General features: G+C 42.6%; 1 pseudogene; it reads left to right on the forward strand.

Moving 5' to 3' along the window:
- The first annotated feature begins 1638 nt into the window (after positions 1-1638).
- LOC122706030 lies at positions 1639-1758 on the forward strand (annotated as a pseudogene).
- Positions 1759-5931: the final 4173 nt, after the last annotated feature.

Consider the following 5931-nt stretch of genomic DNA (forward strand, 5'->3'; position numbering starts at 1 on the left):
TCTAGACCAGGGATTGGCAAACTGTGACCCACAGGCCAAATCTGGCTTACCACCTGTTTCTGTAGGGTTGACAAGCTAAGGGGAGTTTTGACATTTTCTAAGGGACTTGGTCACTGACTTAAAAATCTAATGAAAATTTGCTTCCTTTTATGGATCCAGGGAAGTCCGCACTGCAAACACATTTTATTATGCCACTTGAGCATTAAATCTCATTTGTAGATAGTATGTATTTCATCATACATGTCAGTTAAAAATGAGATTCTGCCTTGCATAATCCTCAGAAAGAGATTGCCTTCTGGGGTTCTGGCAAGTCCCTTCACAAAAGTAATCTTGAGTACGGATGTAATTGCTACTGATGTTGATGATTTTGGCTGCTGTGTTTAAAAGCTGACCAGTGGGGAAGGAAAGTAGACACGATAAATCCAATAAAGGACAAGCTTCAGCAGAAAAACCAGAAGTGAACAAAGGTAGCTGAGGACATGGGGGAAGAAGGGGAGTGAAGGGGGCAGGTGAGGGGGCAGCCTGGGGTCTCTCGGGAACAACACACTCTCTTTCTCCCGAGAACGGAAGCGCTCCTTTCCCAGTGCCCTCTGGGTGGGACTTGCTGCTACAGTGCAGCTCCCTGAAGTCGCCTGGAGGAGCAAGGACCTCGGTGTGAGTCCTTTGAGGACCACTGCCCCTCTTATCCTGACCACAGCAGCAATCTTTCAGCACTATCTGCAGACTTGATAGGGGCTTCCCTGGTGGCTCAGTGGTAAAGAATATGCCTGCCAGTGTAGGAGACACAGGTTCAATTCCTGGGTGGGGAAGGTCCCCTGAAGGAGGAAATGGCAACCCACTCCAGTGTTCTTGCCTGGAAAATCCCATGGACAGAGGAGCCTGGCGGGCTACAGTCCATGGGGTCACAAAGAGTCAGACATTGAATGAGCGAATGAGCACAGCGCAGCACAAGCAACTAAAGTCAAGGCCTGCAGGTTTCCCCAGCACACTGGGACAGGGCTTTTTCTGTGACATTACGACTGATTTTCCCATCTGCACTTACACAACACAACTTACTTGTACATATGTACTTATATGCATATTCATGCATGCATATGTATTCTTATATATGCATAAGTACACACACACACACACACCATCTTTTTCTCTTTTCTGTGGAAGAGTCTTACTAATCCACATAATAATAATAGTAATCAACTTGATCTCATTTGGATACAGAGCTCTGTCTTATATTTAATCTCATTTAATCCTCACAACTGGTGGCTCAGGCAGGGAAGAATCTGCCTTCAAGACAGGAAACCCAGGTTCGATCCCTAGGATAGGAAGATTCCCTAGAAAAGGGAATGGCCACCCACTCCAGTATTTTTGCCTGGGAAATCCTATGGAAAGAGGAGCCTGGCAGGTTACAGTCCGTGGGGCTGCAAAGAGTCAGACGCGACTGAGCAACTTTCAATCTTCATGATACTGAAGTGAAATAGATAAGATGGTTATAATTCCCACTATACAGACTAGACCTAAGGTCAGGGAGGTTGAACAACCTACCCAAGGGAATGACGGGGCTTGGACTCAAACTCAGGTCTCTGACTCGGGCCCAGCGCCCTTCTGCTCTGCCACACTTACTCCGAGAATCCATGCAGAGTCTACGGCCATACCACCCTGAACGCGCCCGATCTCGTCTGATCTCGGAAGCTAAGCAGGGTCGGGCCTGGTTAGTACTTGGATGGGAGAATCCATGCAGAAACCCCTGCTTCCTGGATAGGCTAATGAATTTCTTCTTGTTAATTTATTTCCTTCTAATATACTATGTAAAACCCAAACCTCAGTTTCCCAGTATTTGCTTTTTCTTTCTCTACCGTTTTTTAAGACCGTGCTGGCTGTGAAGGATAGCCATGTCTGATCCGGGGCGGTGGCACATGCAGCCATGTCTGAGTTTGAAGCCCCGCTCATCACTTCCTAGGTGTGGCCCTGGGGATGTTCTTTAAGCTTTTGCTCTGGGTGAGGGTAGTCTCTCTGTTTCCTTGCTGGGAAGTGGGCATGACACCTACCTTGGGAGTTGTATGAGAACCAGCTCCAAGGAAGGTGTCCAACATGTTGTGACTTTAAAAAAGCAGTGGTGGTTTATTCCGAGGTTGAGGCTCTGACTTCAGGGATCTGAAGCCGACTCCCAGGATGTGTGAATTGGAAACATTTCTGAGAAGGGCTGGTGAAAATTAGGGGGTAGTGTCCTGGTTGGGAATGTACCAGGGTACAAGTTGCTGTAAAGTCTAAGGAAAGCCCTGGATAAAAATATCCCCCATCAACACTTGTAATTGAGTGGCCATACTGGCTTGATCCTGACTCCATACTGCATGCCCTCAGGAAGGCATCTAATGGCCCTGTTCCTTAGGCGGAAGTCTCATTCATAAGATGCAGGTGTTAATGACACCCGTTGTACCGTGAGCGTAGATGCCGATAGCACTTTTAGGTGAGAGAATAAATAAACACATGTAACCTGGTTCCTGGCACAAAGTTGTTTCATTATTACTTTCATTTTTGTGGGGATGCGGTTCAGGTATTTCCATTTCGAATTGAGTTTGTTAATCTATTATTAACAAGAGCCTAAATGGGAGGAAATGGGAAAGCAGCAGGCTGCCTTGACAATCTTTAAACAAGTGGAGCATACTCTCTTAGAGACAGTGCCCAACCCTCTTGTAAAAAGGAGGGAAGGACAGTAGGACTGAGAGGAAATTTTATTACTCTGACTTCAAGCAGAAGTAATGCTTTCGCTGCCTTTCTTACCTTGGGCAAAAACTGAAATCAAAATCAAGGGGAGAGGCTCTGCTCTTGTTACATAGGAAACATTGTAATCTAACTTCTGTTTCCTGGGGAACTGTGTGTGTGTGCAGGTATGCACACTAGATACGCTGGCCAACATAGAGATCAGAAAACCAGAGGGTTTGGGGCGCTGTAAAGTCTAAGGAAAGCCCTGGATAAAAATATCCCCCGTCAACACTTGTAACTGACACCGGGGAATTAGTGTTCTGTCTTAATCAGGGGCTGTGGGACATTGTGGAATGTTAGGATTCTGAGATTTGCTCATTGCTGAATAGATGTTTGTTTACTTTTCCTTCATGTCTTTATTTTTCTTTAATAAATGTTCCATTCAGTTGAGGCTGGTGTTCATCTAACTGAGGAAGTTGATGCTAACCTACTCAGCTATCTAGGGGAAAGGTTTGCCTGTTCTTAAATGGAGCCTTGTGTTGAGAGAAGCATGACATCCTTATCTAGTGGCTTGGTCCAGAGCAGCCCAAGTCCACTACAGTAAAAAAGAAAATGGGAGAGAGATGGACTTTGTAGTCTGATCCTACAGGCAAATAAATGAAGCATGAAAACAGGGATGGATCACACGTGTCAACAGGGCTATTTCCACTGTTGTTACGAACAGAATTTATGACACTGAGAAGGTGTTCTTTCATGACCTAGCCTCTCTTTATGTCTATATATTTTTAAAAGTCTTTGTTGAATTTGTTACAGTGTTGCTTCTGTATTACGTTTTTGTTTTTTGGCCACAAGGCATGTGGCATCTTACTTAGCTCCCCAACCAGGGATCAAACCCACACCCCCTACACTGGAAGGTGAAGTCTTAACCACTGGACCGCTAGGGAAGTCCCTATGTACATTTATGGTACATAAGGTTGATTATGATTTAACAACGACTTGAGTAAATGACCTTCATAAATCAGGAGAAAGGACTGGCTCGATAGGGTGCTTTTTGAGACAACTATATTTTCACCTGGGTAGCTGAAAGGTAAATATGCTGGATTTATGTATTAAGGCCAAGGGCTTTTTAATAATGATATGACATGACATATTTTTTGAAACTTGCTTGTGGTTATAACTGCTCTTTAAATCGCTACAAGAATTGGAAGAAAAATAGCTGTGATTGAACTTTTGTCTAAAAGGTTGTTGTCCTGCATGCTGCAACTGTTGAGCCCACGTGTCACAACTAGAGAGAAGGCTGCACACCACAACAAAAAGACCTCCTGTGCCACAGCTAAGATTCGATGCAGCCAAAAGAAAAAAAAAAAAGAAGAAGAGATGTTGTTCGCTTGAAGACTTCTGTTTCTGGCAGTATAATAGAAGAAGATACCCAGAATAACACTCCCTGTAGCAATAAAAACATTAACATCTCAGATTAGAAAATATTTTAAAAATTAGATAAACTATTACACTGTAATAAAGTAATTCCTAGAGGCCAAATATAAACTGAGAGCCTGAACCCTGAAGGGTAGATGAGCACTGGGGACAGCTTTTACACTGAGAATATCTGATAAACTTTGGCATATTAAACTTCTGTTTTATCAACTTCACAGGTTGAAGGGATTTAAAAAAATAAAAAGCCCAAGGCCCTCCTAGGGCAAAGAGACTACTAGGAGGACACCCTCCCCATATAAAGCTGAGACTCGAAGGAGTCACACCCTCAGCATAAGGATGGATTAGAAATAAAACCTCTGTTCAGAAGCAGAGAATAGGAATCTGGCCTGTCTTGATCTTAGCTCTTGTGTTGGGGAGGAAATATCTCCCCTGAGAACCTGTACCCACAGCTTATCCTGCGCGTGTTTTTTTTTAGTTTGCTTTTCCTTCTTCCCATGAGATTTTTAAAAATTAATGTTTTAAAACCTACAGAGAAGTCAAGGGAAAAGTACAATGAACAGTCCTAGAGTCACTAATTTCTCTATACTTATGCTAATACCTATACCTACACATATACATGTGTGTATATGCATTTGTGGGGCTTTCCTGGTGGCTCAGCGGTAAAGAATCCACCTGCCAAGCAGGAGACATGGATTCAATCCCTGGGTCAGGAAAATCCCCTGGAGAAGGAAATGGTAATCTACTCTAGTATTCTTGCCTGGGAAATCCCATGGACAGAGGAGCCTGCAGGCTACACTCCATGGGGTCGCAGAGAGTCAGACATGACTGAGCGACTGAACCACCACCACTCTCCTATAGATGTTTTAACTCTTCCTTCCGATTTTGATTACCTAACATTTATTTCTGTTTTTACTGATCCTGGTTTTCATCTTGTGTTCTTGTCTTAAATGCTCTGGACAAATCAGGTAGGGATAAATAAATATATAATTGAATGGGTCCATAAGTAAAAGTAAAATGATTGGAACAAATAAAAAATTGAAATCTGGAAAGGGTAACTACTGGGTGGACCAGAAAGTTCACTTGGGTGTTTCCATAAAACCCAAATGAAATTTTTTGGCTAACCCAATGTTTTAACTGCTCTTTAGTCTTCTTCGTTAGTGGCAACACAGAAGAGTGGTATGAATTAGTCTAGCTCTGTCTGAATCAATTCATCCAATGTTGGAGTTCCAAGTAGTTTGTCTATGCTTGGGGTTTTAATAGCTGCTAGTGGTGCAAACCACTAACAAGACAAGCAAAATCTATTTATGCGAAAAAGAAAAGAGAACTTAGTACTGAGAACTTTTAGAGCTGGTAGTATTTTAAATATGAAAATATACATATATATGTTTCATCATTTATGAACACACTTTTTGTCTCTAAAGAAGAAATCGTAATGGAGGAAGAAGCTGCCCTCCTTTGATATAATGAAGCTGATTATGGCTGTTGAATTTGTTGTAAGAGTTCATCTCACTTGATTCATTTTATGCTAAAAATAACCTTCTTTCTCAGAACAATCCCACTAAAAAAAAAATCCGTGGAGACCTTCAAAAGAACACGGAAAATAAAAATGAAATGAAATAAAACAAAACGACATTTTAAGACTACAGTGTGGGTGTCATATAGGAGGAGGCCAACAATGGGGTGACCCTGGGAATTAGGTTATGAAAAGAAATAGCCTTTTGCCAGCTGAGCACACATAATGGGTAGACCCAGTATGCAGCCACAGCTTGTAGAGTACTGAGACTTGACTTTAACCTG

This window comes from Cervus elaphus, chromosome 12 (genome assembly GCF_910594005.1).
Source record: "Cervus elaphus chromosome 12, mCerEla1.1, whole genome shotgun sequence".
NCBI classification, from domain to species: Eukaryota; Metazoa; Chordata; class Mammalia; order Artiodactyla; family Cervidae; genus Cervus; species Cervus elaphus.